Here is a 20758-nt window from a genome sequence, read left to right as displayed (position 1 = left end):
TTAACATGAGTCCCTTCTTGTCTATAGCAGAGTATAGCGGTCATCTGCTGCTCTGGTTGACGTTGGTCGACTACCTCCTCTCCTTCGATCAGCAATGCGTCTGGTTCGGAACGGCCCCCATGGATGTGAAACAATGCTGTGAGCAGTACCAAACTCCTGGGTCACACGCGACACACATCCTCCTTCTTCCAGGGTCCCGATGATTCCTCTCCGCGTGAAGTCATCCAGATGTTGTGTCCGGACCATGTTGCAATGAAGAACTCCACCAGAGTGACGTACATTTTGTTTTCACAGTTCCTTCAACTGACTCGTGTTGTGGGGCCTGCCACTTTTGCCGCTATAGTTACGTTGACTTCACGCCAAGTGACATCCAAATTCCTGTGCACGACTGGGAGTACTCTGGCAACATCCTTCTGCACTTTCATTCATTCGTACCGAGCAGTTAGTGTGTTATGGTACTGCATCTAACTCGTTCTTAAGTTTTGCAGAGCTCAATGTATCACATATAAAAAACAATTTTTAGTCTATCTTGAATTATAGATCCATCTGTGGTATCGATATTTTATCAGTCTCAGGCTGGATTGACAATGGACATTGCGAACGCAAAAAGAGAGATAGCGACTGAACTCAATCGATTCCTCGATTTACTGAAGACTGATACCTAAATACAGACATTTCTGAATGGGCAGTCATTCGAAAAAAGACGTCGATTACTTCGCAAAAAAAACTGCTAACAAAATCTTAGAACTGAATTTTCATCTGGAAATTATGGAATATCCTCCATGTCAAAACTTGTTACTAGATAGAGATTGTTCACTAAATTAGCCTAGTTACTATTAATAGACTCTGCCTGTAATAAAATGGAAATAAAGCTGAAGAACAGAATAAAAAGTACTGTGTACATTGCACGTAATGGTGATTAGTAGACCTTGGAAGTTGATAAAAACAGGTCACCCATTGATAGTTTTGGCAGTGGCGTTTCTGCATCATTGATAACGGCAAGAATTGATACTGTTATAACATATGTGTTAGGTACATGTCCATACTTCAGCCTGCATCAAGGAGCATCTCTATCTAGAAGTCTCGTCATTAAGACCACGATTCTCTAATGAAGTGGTCGCTCAGTCTACCCTATGCATAGTGATCAATTTTAGCTGGTTGGTTGGTTGGGTGTGGGATTGAAGGGACCAGACTGCTAAGGTCATCGTCCCTTGTTCCACGATAAAATCACACGAAATAAAAACTGTCAGTCGTTAAAAACGGAGAACTGAGACAAGGGACGACACAATACAAGAAAGACAGACAAAGACCAGACAAACGGAACTAAAATCACACCGAGTGTGAAGGTGGTTGGCCGACCATGAAAATAAGGAAAAGCCAACCACCAAATGACATTAAAACCCACAGTTTAAAACCACAGGCCAAAGGCCCAAGTCAATACAGGAAATAAAAGGACAAACACTCAAATCATACGATAAAAAACCCCTGCCCGAATAAAACTCAACACGAGGTCCGCCATAGCAACGTCATCACATAAAAGGGCAGGGAGGGTATCAGGCAGCGCAAACGTCTGCCTGAGTCCTGTTAAAAGCGGGCAGTCCACCAAAACGTGGACCACCGTCAGAGCTGCCCCGCAGCGACATAGCGGTGGGTCCTCCCGGCGCAACAAATGGCCGTGCGTCAGCCACGTGTGGCCAACGCGCAGCCGGCAGAGGACGACAGAGTCCTTCCGAGAGGCCCGCATGGAGGAGCGCCACACACCGGCCGTCTCCTTCACCGCCCGAAGTTTGCTGGGCGTGGGCAGGGTGCGCCACTCGTCACCCCAGGCACCAAGCACTTTCTGGCGCAAAAGCGACAGGAGATCACACTCCATAAGGCCGAGTTCCAGAGCCGGTGAACTCACTGCCTGTTTAGCCAGCGTGTCAACCCGCTCATTGCCCGGGATGCCGACATGACCTGGGGTCCAAACAAAGACCACAGAGCGGCAGCAACGGGCAAGAGCATGGAGCGACTCGTGGATGGCCATCACCAGACGGGAACGAGGAAAGCACTGGTCAAGAGCTCGTAAACCACTCAGGGAGTCACTACAGATGACAAAGGACTCACCTGAGCGGGAGCGGATATACTCTAGGGCGCGATAGATTGCAACCAACCCGGCAGTGTATACACTGTTCTCGGGTGCCAGCGACCGTTGCTCACAATGATCCTCTAGAGTAAGAGCGTAACCAGTGCGACCAGAGACCATCGAACCGTCGGTATAGGCCACGGCAGATCCGGGAAACTCGGCAAGGAGAGAAACAAAGCGGCGGCGAAGGGCCGGAGGAGGGACCGAGTCTTTCGGACCCTGTGCCAAATCCAGCCGAATGCATGGTCGGCGCACACACCAAGGGGGCAGACGGAGATTGGCCCGGAAAACAGGCGGGAGAGGAAAACACTCAATCCCACACAGTAGAGCCCGGATGCGAACCGCGATCGTACACCCTGACTGGGGCCGCCTGTCGGGAAGATGGACGATCGAGTGCGGGAACAGGAGACGGTAGTTGGGATGCCCTGGCAAGCTACAAACGTGGGCAGCATAAGCGGCCAGAAGTCGGTCGCGCCGGATCCGCAATGGAGGAACACCAGCCTCCACAAGTAAGCTGTCAACAGGGCTTGTCCGAAATGCTCCTGTGGCGAGTCGGATCCCGCAGTGATGGATGGGATCCAGCAATTGCAATGCTGATGGCGATGCCGAACCATAAGCCACACACCCATAATCAAGGCGGGACTGGATCTGCGCTTGATACAGCCGGAGAAGGGTGGACCGATCGGCACCCCATCCGGTGTGGCTAAGGCAACGGAGAGCGTTTAAATGCCGCCAGCATGTTTGTTTAAGCTGCCTAATATGAGGCAGCCAAGTCAAGCGGGCATCAAATACCAGTCCCAAGAACCGATGCGTCTCTGCCACAGCAAGAGGTTCACCGTCAAGGTAAAGGCGTGGCTCAGGGTGAACCGTGCGACGCCGGCAGAAATGCATAACGCAGGTCTTAGCGGCCGAAAACTGGAAGCCGTGCGCTACAGCCCACGACTGCGCCTTGCGGATAGCGCCCTGCAGCTGGCGCTCAGCAACTGCAATGCCAGCGGAGCTGTAGTAGAGGCAGAAGTCGTCTGCATACAACGAAGCTGCGACGGACGATCCCACCGCCTCAGCGAGCCCATTGATCGCAATTAAAAACAGGGAGACACTGAGGACAGACCCCTGAGGGACCCCGTTCTCCTGGACCCGGGAGGAACTATGGGACGCAGCAACTTGCACGCGGAAGGAACGATACGACAGAAAATTCTGAATAAAAATCGGGAGCGGGCCCCTAAGACCCCACCCATGAAGTGTGGCCAGGATTTGATATCGCCAAGTCGTATCGTACGCCTTCCGCATGTCGAAGAAGACGGCAACCAGATGTTGGCGGCGTGCAAAGGCTGTACGGACGGCAGACTCTAGGGAGACCAGATTATCGACGGCAGAGTGGCCTTTACGGAACCCACCCTGAGACGGAGTCAGAAGACCTCGAGACTCGAGGAGCCAACTCAACCTCCGGCTCACCATACATTCTAGCAACTTGCAAAGAACGTTGGTGAGGCTTATGGGGCGGTAGCTGTCCACCTCCAGCGGGTTCTTGCCAGGTTTCAACACGGGGAGGACGATGCTTTCTCGCCATTGAGACGGGAACACACTCTCAACCCAGATGCGGTTGAAACCATCTAGGAGGCGTCACTGGCAATTCACAGAGAGGTGTTTCAGCATCTGGCTGTGGATGCGGTCTGGCCCAGGAACCGTATCAGGCAAGCAGATAGTGCACTCTGGAATTCCCAGTCGCTGAAAGGAGCATTGTACGACTCCGCGTGGCGCGTGTGAAAGGAAAGCCTCCAACTTTCCAACCGCTCTTTCCGGGAGCGGAAGGCCAGTGAGTAATTCGTAGATGCGTAACACTGAGCAAAATGCGCTGCTAACCGGTCCGCAATCGTGTCGGAGTCAGGACACACCACTCCATTCAGCGAAAGCCCAGGGACAGAGACAGGTGGTCGATAGCCATGGAGTCGCCTAATCTTAGCCCAAACCTGCGATGCAGAGGTACGGACGCCAATGGTGGAAACATACCGTTCCCAGCACTCCCGCTTCCGTTGGCGAATAAGGCGTCGGGCACGGGCATGGAGCTGTTTAAAAACGATGAGGTTCTCTAAGGACGGGTGCCGCTTATGGCGTTGAAGAGCCCGCCGGCGATCTCTAATCGCCTCTGCGATCTCGGGCGCCCACCAAGGCACAGTCCTCCGCCGAGGGGACCCGGATGAACAGGGAATCGCAGATGCCGCCGCAGAAACGATGCCGGTGGTGACCGACTGAACCACCGCATCAATGGTGTCATGGGAAGGAGGTGCGATAGTGGCGAGAGAGGAGAACAAGCCCCAATCAGCCTTATTCAGAGCCCATCTGGAGGGGCGTTCAGAAGAGTGACGCTGTGATAGTGACAGAAAGATGGGGAAATGGTCACTACCACATAAGTCGTCATGGACACTCCAGTGGATGGATGGTGAAAGTCCGGGGCTGCAGATAGAAAGGTCGGTGGCCGAAAATGTGCCATGGACTACGCTGAAATGTGTCGGCTCTCCCGTGTTTAAGAGGCAGAGGTCAAGCTGCGAGAGAAGAGTCGACATCTCTACCCCGGCCAGTAATCGCGGCGCTACCCCACAGGGGGTTATGGGCGTTAAAGTCGCCCAATAACACAAAAGGAGGAGGCAGTTGTGCTATCAATGCAGCCAACACATGACGCGAGACATCACCATCTGGAGGAAGATACAAACTGCAGACAGTAATAGGCTGAGGCGTCCACATCCTTACAGCGACAGCCTCTAAAGGTGTGTGAAGAGGTACACATTCGCTGTAGACAGAGTTAAGGATGTAGACGCAGACTCCACCAGATACCCTCTCATAAGCTGCCCGGTTCTTGTAATAACCCCGATACCCACGTAGGGCAGGGGTCCGCATCGCCGGAAACCAAGTTTCCTGTAGGGCAATGCAGAGGAAAGGGTGACTGCTGATGAGTTGGCGAAGCTCAGCAAGGTGGTGGAAAAAAGCGCTGCAGTTCCACTGGAGTATCGCTTTGTCCATGTCCGAAAAAGGCGTGACGGGACCGAGGAGGCAGATCACGCCACTGGGTCACCTGCTGCCACCGATGGAGGACCAGTACAATCTGCTTCCATGGTGTCTGAGGGTCCGGCGAGATCCAGGTCCTCAGCGGACGCCCGGATCTCCACCTTATCCTCGGACGCAGGGCCTGTAGGGAGCAGTGGGGTGGATGCCACCGCGTGTTCCTTGGCCTTAGAGGTCTTCTTCTTCGTCTTGTCTCTCTGGTCCTTGGGTTTCATTGGCTGGGAGGGCTCCAGCGAGTCAGTCTCCGGGACGGGGGAGGAGCGGGAAGCCCTGCGACCAGCCGCTGGTCTGCTTTTTTCCATTGGCTGACGCCACCCTTCCCAGAGGCGGAAGCCTGGGAAGGAAGGGACCCAAGGGACCCTTTCCGTGCTATTCGAGCCGGGGAAGTTTGAGGCTTCCCCAGCTTAGAAGTGGGGACTGATGTCCCCGATGGTTGGGGGGTTGCTGCTCCTGAGGCAGGTAGTGCAGGAGCAGCAGGGAGTGAAGTGCCCCCCCCACCATCAAGGGGGCAGGTGTAGCATTCCGGCTCTGAGAGGAGGCAGTCTGAGGGAGAGCTAATGGGGCCATAACAGTAGTAGCCGCGGCGTAAGAGGCAGTCATTCGAACAGGATGGAGGCGTTCGAACTTCTGCCTGGCCTCAGTGTATGTCAGGCGGTCCAGGGTCTCATACTCCATGATTTTGCGCTCTTTCTGGAAGATCCTGCAGTCCGGCGAGCAAGGCGAGTGGTGCTCTCCGCAGTTTACACAGATGGGAGGCGGAGCACATGGAGTATTGGGATGTGATGGGCGTCCACAATCTCGACATGTGAGGCTGGAAGTACAGCGGGAAGACATATGCCCAAACTTCCAGCACTTAAAGCACCGCATCGGGGGAGGGATATATGGCTTGACGTCACAACGATAGACCATCACCTTGACCTTCTCAGGTAAAATATCACCCTCGAAGGCCAAGATGAAGGCACCGGTGGCAACCTGCTTATCCCTTGGACCACGATGTACGCGCCGGACGAAGTGAACACCTCGCCACTCTAAATTGGCGCGAAGCTCGACATCGGACTGCAATAGAAGGTCCCGATGGAATATTATGCCCTGGACCATATTAAGACTCTTATGGGGCGTGATTGTAACCGGAACATCCCCCAGCTTATTACAATCGAGTAACCGGCGGGACTGGGCGGAAGACGCCGATTTGATCAAAACCGAGCCCGAGCGCATTTTGGACAAGCCCTCCACCTCCCCGAACTTGTCCTCTAAGTGCTCAACGAAGAACTGAGGCTTCATGGACGTAAAGGATTCACCATCAGCTCTCGTACGCACCAGGTAGCGGGGCGAGTATGTTTCGCTGGCATCCTTAGTCTTTCGTTCCTCCCATGGTGTAGCCAGGGAGGGGAACGATTTGGGGTCATATGTAGTTGCGTTGTATTGAGCCCTGGAACGCTTAGAGACTGCTGGCGGCTGGCCGCCAGCAAGAGATGATGTACCACGCTTCATTGTGGGTCATCCGCCCTGATGCCACCTACTCCGACCAAGGGCCCTCCCCACGGGCGCCACCCAGCCTCAGGAACGACCACCTGGCAGGATGGCCATTGCCGGGAGTCCCAATGCCCCAAGGAGATAGGCATCTACTCCTTGGCATACGTGGGGAGTTAACGGCGCTGGCATCAGCAGAGCGATCCCTGTGTAGTCAGGGGGCTACAACCAACAGGGTACATGGCGGCCCCACCACAACGGACTGGCTACCGTGCTGGATTTCAGGTGATGTAGTCCAATATCGTCATTGGCGCATAAAGCGACACAGCATAGCAGACTGCAATAAACTGCACCCAAGAACAAATCCACGCCCAAGAGATGGTAGGTGAGCGGGACTGCTAAGCGATGACGACAAACCTGGCTAGAGATGGTAATGCATGATGGACACATCGCTCCTTGTAAGGCGCCCTTCCCTAATCGGCTCGCTCTTCAGAAAATTTAGAAGGATGGAGGTCAAACCCGTTAGAGGACCATCTCACAAGGCCAAAACGTTTGAGACTCCTTTTAGTCGCCTCTTACGACAGGCAGGAATACCGTGGGCCTATTCTTACCCCCGAACCCCCAGGGGGGAATTTTAGCTGGTGATAACAATGCCTGAAGTAGGGTTGACTTCAGTTTACATGCGCTGTTCTTCAAGTTACACCTGATCCAATCTACTTCTAAATTTACCACATCTAGATCCAGTATAACTATGAAAATTAGATGTCGAACTCCAGCTCTCTAAGCGTTCTGACAAACTTTCCGATTATGTGTTCACATGAGCCTATCACATGGCATGGTTCTGATTGCTGTAAAATAACAAGACAAACTATTTCAAGACTAAAGCAGAAACTGTGATGAATCTGTTGCATCACTTAAAAAATCTCCTGGCAACCAGACATTGATAGGAGGTTCAGAAAACTGATTCTGATTTATTTCACTTATGTTTAATTCATATATTTCTTTGTCGAGAAAAAGAATGCTATGATATCAATAAATTAGCCATAATTTTAGCCAAACCTCGAAATAGATGTAATTCGCAAAACTGGGTATTGTGAACGTAGTTGACATCATTTACTCAGACATCCCAATACTAACACACATTCCTGGAAATTGATATAAGAACACCGTGAATTCATTGTCCCAGGAAGGGGAAACTTTATTGACACATTCCTGGGGTCAGATACATCACATGATCACACTGACAGAACCACAGGCACATAGACACAGGCAAAAGAGCATGCACAATGTCGGCACTAGTACAGTGTATATCCACCTTTCGCACCAATGCAGGCTGCTATTCTCCCATGGGGACGATCGTAGAGATGCTGGATGTAGTCCTGTGGAACGGCTTGCCATGCCATTTCCACCTGGCGCCTCAGTTGGACCAGCGTTCGTGCTGGACGTGCAGACCGCATGAGACGATGCTTCATCCAGTTCCAAACATGCTCAATGGGGGACAGATCCGGAGATCTTGCTGGCCAGGGTAGTTGACTTACACCTTCTAGAGCACGTTGGGTGGCACGGGATACATGCGGACGTGCATTGTCCTGTTGGAACAGCAAGTTCCCTTGCCGGTCTAGGAATGGTAGAACTATGGGTTCGAAGACGGTTTGGATGTACTGTGCACTATTCAGTGTCCCCTCGACGATCACCAGAGGTGTACGGCCAGTGTAGGAGATCGCTCCTCACACCATGATGCCGGGTGTTGGCCCTGTGTGCCTCGGTCGTATGCAGTCCCGATTGTGGCGCTCACCTGCACGGCGCCAAACACGCGTACGACCATCATTGGCACCAAGGCAGAAGCGACTCTCATCGTCTCCATTCGTCCCTCCATTCACGCCTGTCGCGACACCACTGGAGGCGGGCTGCACGATGTTGGGGCGTGAGCGGAAGACGGCCTAACGGTGTGCGGGACCGTAGCCCAGCTTCATGGAGACGGTTGCGAATGGTCCTCACCGATACCCCAGGAGCAACAGTGTCCCTAATTTGCTGGGAAGTGGCGGTGCGGTCCCCTACGGCACTGCGTAGGATCCTACAGTCTTGGCGTGCATCCGTGCGTCGCTGAGGTCCGGTCCCAGGTCGACGGGCACGTGCACCTTCCGCCGACCACTGGCGACAACATCGATGTACTGTGGAGACCTCACGCCCCACGTGTTGAGCAATTCGGCGGTACGTCCATCCGGCCTCCCGCATGCCCACTATAAGCCCTCGCTCAAAGTCCGTCAACTGCACATACGGTTCACGTCCACGCTGTCGCGGCATGCTACCAGTGTTAAAGACTGCGATGGAGCTCCGTATGCCACGGCAAACTGGCTGACACTGACGGCGGCGGTGCACAAATGCTGCGCAGCTAGCACCATTCGACGGCCAACACCACGGTTCCTGGTGTGTCCGCTGTGCCGTGCGTGTGATCATTGCTTGTACACCCCTCTCGCAGTGTCCGGAGCAAGTGTGGTGGGTGTGACACACCGGTGTCAATGTGTTCTTTTTTCCATTTCCAGGAGTGTATATTATGTATGAACAAACAATGTACTTATCAAATATAAACTAATATTAAAACTGGGAACTGCATCTGACTAAGCCTAAAACGAATGCAATTTCACAAACTTTATTTCTGAAATGATGCACTGCCTATTTGCACTTACATTCCACTTAATGACGTAGGGACATATACTCTAAATACAACAATTTACTTCAGCGGGGTTAAATATCGAGATTTTAGGAAAATTGTGTGCATCTGTAGGTGACAACATAGACGCATATACAAAGTGACAGATTTCGGGAATGGTGTTGTAAATGCTTGTCAGTTTTCTGCAGGTAATACACATTTAACATACAAAGTATACGAAATATTTCTAGGGCACTAAATTTTCTGTTACGATTTGCAGAAACAAAACCACTAGAGACATCATAAAATTTGATGCATACATCAAGGAAGCAGTTGTGGTTAGGTAGGCCTTTTCTAATGAAGTACCTAACTTGACAATTCTCTTCGTCAGTCACTGTTATAGTCCATGACATAAAGCTTATAATCTGAAACTGAAGATACTCCTCAATGACGGATAGACCAATCTAATTAATCTGCCCAGCTACAAGATGGCGGATAATCCAGAGCTCAGGAATCAACAAGCACGTAGAAGTTCTGTTATCAGAAACCATAGCCACTACCATCCAGGTAGTACAGGGATCACTGATCAAGACCGATTAGTACACAATTCTTAGGAAAACCAAAAACTTTACATGCTTCATTTATTGGAGAATCTCTTTGGTTTCTGAGCTGACAACTGCACAATAATAAGCTACTGTTTGTTCAAACGAGAGCTGCATACAATAATTCTGTCTTTGTGGGTAACAATATTGATTTGGGAGACTGATAAATGACATAAGTTTAATTTCCACACAGTAACACTTGTGTTCTTTCCAGTTCATTTGAGATTTCGTATTCTCTGAAAGACAGTTCGGTTACTTTCCATTGTTTGTAAATGCAATTTTATAATGTTTTATGTCTTACTTACATCTATTTATATGAAGAATATTTATTATTTCCCAATAAACTTATGTGCTATACATTTGCCACTAGGTGTCACAATTCTGAGTTTCATTCTACGACAACAGTCTCTGGGAAAGTAAAGGAAAAAAGTTCCGTACTTACAGCAATGCTAGCTACATTCCCTCCGTCTCTGTACTAGAATTTATAGCTGTCATCGTATCTGCACACAAATTGTAAACCTAATTATTACCACAATTCAGTGTTACTCAAATGTATCACACATAGTAAAGTAAATGCCATAATGTGAAAAACGTAAGGACGAACGTAACTTAAGGACATGACTGTCAAGTAACAAAGCTCTATGAAACTTGAGCCACACAGAAAGAACAGATAAACCGCAGTACAGGAGGTAACTGAAAGAAACACACAACGAGACGAGCAGAAATCACACTTGTTCACTCTGTCTTCAGGCCATAAGTGGCCTACCGGGACCATCCGACCGCCGTGTCATCCACAGTAAGGATGTGGATAGGAGGAGCGTGTAGTCAGCACACCGCCCTCCCGGTCGTTACGATGGTATTCTTGACCGAAGTCGCTACTATTTGGTCGAGTAGCTCCTCAATTGCATCACGAGGCTGACTGCACCCCGAAAAATGGCAACAGTGCAGGCTGCCCGGATGATCACCCATCCAAGTGCCGGCCAAGCCCGACAGCGCTTAACTTCGGTAGTCTTACGGGAACCAGTGTATCCACTTCGTCAAGGCCTTTGCCAAATTACACTTGTACCCAAAGAAAATAATTTCACTGAAGTGACAGATTTATGATGATCCACCTTAAATTACAAAAGGCAAGACATGGTTCTTAATACGCTGTGTAATGTCCACGGATATCAACGTATGATCTGGAACTAGATTTCATGCTGGTCTTGTGGTAGGGCGTTCCATTCCTCCATCAGCACGGTTGACAGTTGCTGGATGGTCTTTGGAGCATGCGGACGTCTCCCCACATCATCCCATACTTGCTCAATGGAATATAAGTCGGGGAATGGGCCGGCCAGTCCACCGGCGAACATCCGCTCGTTCCAAGAGCTCCTCCATCTGCACTTCTGAAAAGATGCACATGAGGCAGGAGTACACTGTCACAAAACGTTGACCGGTCAGTGTACGAAGTTCTGGTCGCCAGTACAACTATCCAACATATGCCTCCCAGGATCGTAACACCTGGGCCACCAGAACGATCATGTTCGATAATGTCCCTGGGTGCTTTTCGCTTTTCCATCTCTCGCCGACGGAATCAGTACTCAGACTCATTGCAAACGGTGCCTCCGATGTGGAGGTGTCAACGGAACACGTTGGGCAAAGAAACAACGCCTATGATGTCGTCGTACGACTGTGGAGCGTGATATTGCGTGCCTTGCAGTCCTATAAATGTGACTGCAATTGTACCCGTTATTTGACGTGGATCCCTTCTTGCCTACTGCACAATGTAGGGGTCATCTAGTTGAGCGTGATCAACCACCTTCTCTCCTTCGGACAGCAGAGCCTGTGGTTCGGAACGCTCCCCGTGCACGTGATGCAAAGCTACGTGCAATACGTAACTCCTGGAAGGACTCGTCGTAGTTCGCCCTTCTTCCAGTTCCCGAAGAAGGTTTCCCGTGTGTGGTCAAACAGATGTTGTCTCCGGACCATTTTATAATAAAAAACACATCACAGCGCATTGTAACAGCTCACTGATTGACACAACTGCCATTTCCCGTTCCTTCGACTGCCTCTTATTGCGAGACCAGCCCCATCTACCTCTATAGTCACTCTGACCTCATTCCATGTGACATCCAACTATCTGTGTACGACTGGGAGACCTCTGGTGACACGCTCGTGCACTTTCATTAATTTCTATCTACAACACCGAGCATTTAGTATGTCTTGTTGCCTAATGCATCTCGTCCTTAAGTTTTGTAGATTAATGTATTAGAATTTGGCACTGCAGTTTGAAACGTCCCCTTTGAACAATTATACATGATTGTGCTTAAACTGACACACAATATTTTTTTTGCGCAACGCAATCTGACTTTGAGTAATCCCTACAAGAGAATGGCCCTGACTAACATTAATCTATATGTTTCACAAATCACTTACCTCACAAAAATCTTCGTTACTCTAACTACTGCAATACAGCGAGCACCACTACTGCCAGCTAACTAAAAGATTCAAACTACGGAAGTCACTAACTACTGGTAGGCACAGTTAGCAAATGAAAGATTTTAATAGAGAACAAACAATGTATTTACCTTAAGAGTCATAATATATATAGCAGTTCATGACATCAATTCTTACAAATTTCAAAACTCCGCCATCTCTCTCCCCACGTCCACCACTGCTGGCAGCTCACCTCCAACTGCGCAACGCTACGCGCTGCTAGCATCCAGCTGCCGCTGCCCAACACTACAATGGCAGACAACAATGCAAACCAGCCACAGACTTCACACGGCACAGCCAGTGATTTTCATACAGAGCGCTACGTGGCGGCGGCGTTACCAATAAAAAAACCTAAACATCCTACTTACAAGTTAACTAATTGGAAATGGAAGTAACTCGGCATTGTCCCATGCGACCTTGAAGTTGACTTCCAATCTCCATGCATAAGCACATCAATGTAGCTGCACGCTAGTACGTGGTAAGAGATTTGTGCTTAGGCCAGATTACACAACGACATTGGGTTGCGCCACTCGTTGCGTGGAATGAGTTGCACGCAAATGGTTTCATATTTGCAGACACGGCGAAACCAGTATATACTTCAGTTTCGTCGTTTTGTGGGTCCCTAACTCGTAACTGAAATGAAAGTTTTGGCCGCTGCAGGTCGCACGAGATGTGATGGAGTTAAAGTTTGTTGCGTGGAATCGGTGCATACGAAAAAAATAAGACACGTGTTTCGATTCGGGACTGGATTAAGTAAAGACGTCAGCTTGGTTGCTCAGCGCCCTTGCTGAAATAATTTATAACGGAAGATCCCAGAAGTTCTTTTAATTATCTTAGAATGTCACCAGAACTGTTCACGTTTCTTCTAAATAGAGTTAATTATGCGATAAGGAATAAAGGTACTGTAACCTGCCCTCATGAACCATGGGCCTTGCCTTTGGTGGCGAGGCTTGCGTGCCTCAGCGATGCAGATGGCCGTACAGTAGGTGCAACCACAACGCAGGGGTATCTGTTGAGAGACCAGACAAACGTGTGGTTCCTGAAGAGGGGCAGCAGCCTTTTCAGTTGTTGCAGGAGCAACAGTCTGGATGATTGATCTGTCCTTGCAGCACTAACCAAAACGGCATTGCTGTGCTGGTACTGCGAACGGCTGAAAGCAAGGGGAAACTTCAGCCGTAATTTTTGCCGAGGGCATGCAGCTTTACTGTATGGTTAAATGATGATGGCGTCGTCTTGGGTAAAATATTGCAGAGGTAAAAACGTCCCCCATTCGGATCTACGGGCAGGGACTACTCAAGAGGACGTCGTTATGAGGAGAAAGAAAACTGGCGTTCTACGGGTCGTAGCGTGGAATGTCAGATCCCTTAATCGGGCAGGTAGTGCATGGGGGCTTAATTAAATAGAATGCTAATAATTTTAATTTTTTTAGTAGCTGTTTGTCCGGTTACGCAGTCTCGTAACCGGTTGGCCCTGAATAATATTAGTAAGCAAGCTGACTGCACAGAATAACAACAAAGAATGAAAGGAAATTTCCGTTAACACAATTAATTAATTAAGTCCCCAGCAACTATAAAAGCTACGAAACAAGAAATCGTAAGTGTAACTGTTCTGTGTGTGGAAGTGTGATTCAACGTACACATCTGGCACGGTTCTTCCTCAATACAACAAGATGCTTTAAACGCCATTTACAATGAAGTAATTTAAAAAAAACAGAAATACTTTGATTGCACATCAAAACCAGAATTACACTCTAATACATGAACACAAGCCAGATGCTTTGTTGACTGAACCTGTGACCAAGAGGCATTGTTATTTAGGACTGAAATAAAAAAATTTCTTTATCTTCATATATATTGACGAAAAATACACTCTGATCATTACAAAATCCCCAATCCAACAACATCTGGTGTTTTACCCAACAGAACAACTAGTACTCCATCGACGTCTCAACAAGCACAGATCACGCCTGCCTCAGAACTACTACTGCACTCCCCAGCTTCTGAACAAGCAGTGCCAGTGGAGGCGGCTGAATAATACTCTTTGGCGCAGTGACAGTGTAACCACCTTTCATATGCCCCTCCTCCACGGGCTAGAATTTGATGGTATTTTTGCCAGCATTGAAAATACCACCAAATTCGTCCAAAAAAAATACAGACAAAAGTAAAAGATAATATTAAATAAGTAAATATCACATAACTAAATAAATTTTGGCTTTGCACTGACCCTTCAATAACCTAATAAATAAAATACAGTAAGGTATACAAATGCTTGCATACATGTGAATTTACATAATAGTGTACACCAGTATCATGTGGTTAAACAATTCAAGCAATAGCGTCAGCAATGACGAATAGGTGAAGGTAAGAGTCTCATGACATTTTATGCACAGTAAATACACAAAAAATCAGTTTATACAAATATTCACATAAAATCCTTTCAATAGTTGAATAAACAAGTAGGACTCCTCAGAGTAGTTGACAGTTCCAACAGTAGCACCCAGCAATGGTCAACAGGTGCAAATAGCAGTCTCATAACATTTCATCAGCAGTATTTAAACAGCTCCAACAGAGGCACCCAAAAATGGCAAGCAGGTGCAGACACCAACAAGTAACATCATTTCAGTAGAAGCAGTTCATCAGTGGCATTCAGCAATGTTGAGCAGGTGCAGACAGCAACAAGTGACATCATCTCAGTAGAAGCAGTTCCATCAGTGGCACCCAGCAATGTTGAGCAGGTGCAGACAGCAACAAGTGACACCATCTCAGTAGAAGCAGTTCAATCAGTGGCACCCAGCAATGTTGAACAGGTGCAGACACCAACAAGGACATCATTCCAGTAGAAGCAGTCCATCAGTGGCACCCAGCAATGTTGAACTGGTGCAGACAGCGCCAGTGACATCATTTCAGTAGAAGCAGTTCCAACAGTGGCAGTCCATGATACTCTCTATCACTAATTAGACAGTTCATCAGCAGTAATTAAACATTTCCAAGTGACACCCATCAATGTTGAACAAGTGCAGGTAACAGTCCATAACACTCACTATCACTAATTAGACAGTTTATCAGAGTTCATCAGCAGTAATTAATCATTTCCAAGTGGCAACCACCAATGTTAATACGTGTAAGCACGAACAACAGTTTGAATGCACACACAATTGCTTTTACAAAATCGTTATCAATGCTCTTACACTAAACATACAAATTATAGCAAACACACAAATGATATCAGATAATTGTCATATTAACTATTACAAAAACACAATTGTCAGTAAACCTATAATATTGATGGGTGTAAGTGCAAGCCACAACAAACAAGTAAAATAATATTTAGGAGATAGGTCGGTACCAATTATTTGGGATTAGGAAAGGAAAACACACAAAACACAATCACTCATCTCTCATCCACATATTAAGTACTACTGTATAATTGATTAGTGTTAACTGTGTAAATGCAGTTCTGTCAAAATTTGATGCTCATTATGTGTATCAAGTAGTAGTGGTACAGTGTATAACAGGCAATAATAGTTAGTCAACGTCATAGTCATCATGTCAAAACCAATGTTTACCAAACCAACTTTTTTCTGAACAACTGTCAGTGTGCCATGATATGCAAATACTTCCTTTCTCCAAAAAAAAAGTATATACTGCTTATTGATTTAACAAAGTGTGTGTGTAGACAATCTTCCTTCCACTTGAGTGTTCTAGTCTTCCATCTTCATCCTCCTTGTTCCATATAAACCAACAAAAAAATATGCTCCTCCTTACTTTACCTCTTATCCACCACAACTCCAATAATCATCAGCATCACATAATCTTAATACTCCAATAATACCTCTTACGTTGATACATATAAACCTTATTACCAATATCATTTCACTTCCATAACAGCTCTTTCCTCTAGTCAGTCTCCTCGAACAAGTACAGATAAAATCCTAGTGCAAACTTCAATTCATCATCCCATACAATCCGAAGACACAATGTCCACACACAACCTCTGTGTAATCCATCTGACCCAAATCTTCTACTCGTTATGAATTATAAAATACATTTTGGTTACCTTGTCCATCATTAAATAAAAGAAATGCATACATGACCTCTGACAACCTTTAGTTTGAATAACTCTCAGTAAGTAAGGACGAGTACGGAGTGTGAATGATCGTAATATTTCACAGTGTGTACACAACTTTAAGAATCATGGCACAACAGAAGCAAACATGTGGAGTATTTATTGTGTCAAGTATCACTTGCTATTTCAATTGCTCACGAAGAATGCAGTGTAATAATTGTCAATGGTCTAAACCTAGTGTTGGTATGTCATGTCGTTAGCTTCCTTTCTATTAGCACAAATTTACACAGCTTCCATAAAACCTCCAGCTCGTGTGACTTCAATGAAGTTCCTTGTACCAACGTCGTTCGTAGAATTATGGCAGCTCATTTTCTTATCTTAAAATATAAGGCACTGAGCGTAAGCAAAACATGCAATAGCGAGTAAATATACCAATAGAGAACAGAATGTCAACAAGTGAATGTAGCACAATCCCTAAAACGAGGCTCTGCCAAGCGAACAATCTATAATTAATACCATGGTGTGACTCAAACTCCATGTTCGTACACCGCATATCAGCATTTTTGTATACCAAATTAAATTAGGTTAGATGGCCTCGGACAAGTATAGAAAGGGCAACAGCCACAACGGGTGCGGGGCAAAGTCAGGACATTCGGGGACCAAGCAGCAATCGGTATTGTAATTGTAAACTGTCGAAGCTGCTTTGGTAAAGTACTGGAGCTTCAAGCGCTGATAGAAAGCACCGCAGCTGAAATTGTTATAGGTACACAAAGCTGGCCGAAGCCAGAGATAAATTCTGCCGAAATTTTTACAAAGGTACAAAAGGTGTTTAGAAAGGATAGATTACATGCAGCCGGTGGTGGAGTGTTCGTCGCTGTTAGTAGTAGTTTATCCTGTAGTGAAGTAGAAGTGGATAGTTCCTGTGAATTATTATGGGTGGAGGTTACACTCAACAACCGAACTAGGTTAATAATTGGCTCTTTTTACCGATCTCCCGACTCAGCAGCATTAGTAACAGAACAACTGAGAGAAAATTTGGAATACATTTTGTTGTGGTTGGCAGGAGGGCCAACCCGTATACCTAAAGGAGGCCGAAATGCACGCGTTTTAGCTCACGCAGGCTGGCGTGAGGTCTGGAACATGACAAGGGAATTAGCATTGACAAAAACGGACGTAGCTGGTAGAATACTTAACTTTAATCCATTCATGGAGAACGTCGCTCTTTGTGGTACACGATTCACAATATCAATAGTACGGATACTAGCAAGCTAGGTCGTAGCAAATAACGTAGCTGAAGGCTATGCTAACTATCGTCTCGGCAAATGAGAGCGTAATTTGTCAGTGAACCATCGCTAGCAAATTCGGCTGTACAACTGGGGCGAGTGCTAGGAAGTCTCTCTAGACCTGCAGTGTGGCGGCGCTCGGTCTGCAATCACTGATAGTGGCGACACGCGGGTCCGACGTATACTTCCGGACTGCGGCCGATTTAAAGGCTACCACCTTCAAGTGTGGTGTCTGGCGGTGACACCACATTCCTCCCCCGCAAATCGGCGTACGGTTGTGGCATAAGGCTTCCGCCCGCGCGGGGAGGACCGCATGTTGACGTATGCGACGAGGTGGAGAGCCTAACAACAGGCGAGGCTGTGCCACCCGCACCCTGCCATTCGGACCGCGGGGAGCTAGGAAACGCCTGAAAACCTGCTCCAGGGTGCACGCCAACATGCGTTGTATGCGCCCGTAGAGAGACAGGAGGGGCCGAAGGTTCGACCTCCATCGGGCCGGGGCACCCGACGGGCGAAGACGACATATGGTCCGGAGCGGGCAAGAGTTCTATGTCGGAGGACAACTGGTCACGGGAAGCGATCGGCTGCGCGTGACCCAGGGGGGCGTCAGGCGGTTGCAGCGACGCGTCCACTGGGGGCGTCCTGGCGGGAGAACAGGCGGCGGCGGCGGCGGCGCGTCGCCATGGGGCAAAATGGAAGGTAGCGTCGGTAACTCCTGGGGCTGAGGAGAGGTAGTAGATGGGTCCCCAGGGCGCTGACCGGACGCCACCGTTGCTGAAAGCAGACGGCGAGCGGCAGATACCGTGCGACGACAGAGGCGCAGCTGGTTGAGATGCCGACGCACCTCACCAGACGCCCCCCAAAACCAGATACATAGCGCGTCCGAGGCAGCGAAGAATGCGCCCTTCGAGCCAACGCCGTGAACCTCGATAGTGGCGATAGTAGACAACATCGCCTGGAGCAAAAGCAGGTGTCTGCCGCTGCACAGGAACCTGATGCGGCGGATGTAGCAAAGACATCAAGGTTCGAAGAGGGCGACCGTGGAGCAACTCAGCCGGCGAGCGACCATCTCGGGGCTGAGAGCGATACGAGGACAAAAAGAGCAATAACGCGTCCTCCCGAGAATGCGACTCTTTCAACTTCAACATCTGGGACTTGACAGTCCTGACCAATCGTTCAGCGGCACCGTTTGACGGTGGCGAAAACGGCGCGGACGTCAGAAGTTGAATACCATTGGCCTTGCGGAATGACTGAAATTCTGCGGACATGAATTATGGGCCATTGTCGGAAACAATAGTCTGTGGAAGACCTTCAATGCAAAAGATAGCGGATAACGCTTGGATGGTGGCAGATGACGTCGTGGAAGACATCCGAACAACAAAAGGAAAATTACTGAATGAATCTACCACTACCAACCATCGAGCATTCCAGAATGGGCCAGCAAAATCGATGTGTAAGCGTTGCCGAGGGGAAGTGGCTTTTGGCCGCGCAAAGAATTTCCGCGGTTGTGCTGATTGTTGTTCGGCACACACCATGCAAGAGCAGCACATATTCGTAATCGCGGCATCGATTCCGAACCAAGTACAGTGCTGACGAGCAAGTTGTTTCGTTCTCACTATACCCCAATGTACTTGGTGGAGCAGCTGTAAGACAGAGGACTGTAACGAACGTGGGACCACGACCCTGGACTGATCATTATCAGAACGCAACAGCAAAACACCACGTCGTACAAAAAGTCTCTCCTTGTAAGCAAAAAAGCACCGAACCATCGGGTCCCCGATCCGTGACTTTGACAAGGGCCATTGCGTAGCAACAAAACGCAGAACGGGAGCAATGACAGGGTCGGCAGCTGTGGCTGTAGCTACACGACGAAAATCAATCGGAAACGATTCGACCACGTCATCGGTTTCCGCATCAATGAACATGCAAGCAATTTCGAAGGAATCGAATGCCCTGTCCTCAGCAACAGGCAAGCGGGACAACGCATCGGCGTTTCCGTGCTTAGCAGTGGACCGATACAAGATATCGTAGCGGTACTGCGAGAGGGAAATAGACCAGCGAATGAATTTCTGCGCTGTACGTGGAGGTACAGGCTTGGTCGGATGAAAAAGCGATGTCAAAGGTTTGTGGTCTGCGATTATGGTAAAGTGACGACCATCCAAGAAATCATGAAACTTAGTAACACCAAATACGTGAGCCAATGCTTCTTTCTCGATCTGTGAATAATTTCTTTGTGCAGACGAGAGCAATTTGGACGCAAATGCAATGGGGCGATCGTGCGATCCATCTTCGTGCGCAAGCACAGCACCGATCCCGAAATCCGAAGCATCCACCATCAACAAAAGGGGCTTCTGGGGATCGAATGGCGTAAGGCAAGTATTGGAATGCAACGCCGATTTCAACTGGCGAAAGGCGCGTTCGCATTCCGTCGTCCAGACGAACGGAACACCCTTACGGCGTAAGCGATGAAGCGGAGCTGAAATGGAAGAGGCCTGTGGCACATAGCGATGGTAGTAATTTATTTTTCCCAGCACACTCTGTAGCTGCTTCAAATTCTGCGGCGAAGGCAAGTCTTGTTTGTATGGCACGCAGATGCGTCGGACTGGGATGTATGCCTTGGGCATTGATTATATGTCCCAAATATGGCAAGTCCTGAGCAAAAAACACAAATTTGTCCTTCCGCAAGCGAAGACCATTTTGTCGCAAGACCTGAAATAATGTTCTGAGATTGGTCAAATGTTCTTCTTCCGTCTTTCCGGAGATCACAATATCGTCCAGATAATTTGCTGCGGTAGGGACCGACGCACAAACAGTTTGTAGATATTGCTGAAACAATGCAGGGGCGGATGCACACCCGAATGGCAGTCGTTTGAATTGATACAACCCAAGATGCGTGTTAACCACCATAACGCGCTGGGATTCTTCGTCCACCGGTATTTGCAAGTACGTATCTGCTAGGTCCAACTTCGAAAAATATTTACCCGGGCACAGTTTGTCAAAAAGATCTTCTTGGCGGGGTAAAGGAAAA

The sequence above is a fragment of the Schistocerca gregaria genome, chromosome 1 (assembly GCF_023897955.1).
Source record: "Schistocerca gregaria isolate iqSchGreg1 chromosome 1, iqSchGreg1.2, whole genome shotgun sequence".
NCBI lineage: Eukaryota > Metazoa > Arthropoda > Insecta > Orthoptera > Acrididae > Schistocerca > Schistocerca gregaria.
This window is presented reverse-complemented; position numbering follows the sequence as displayed.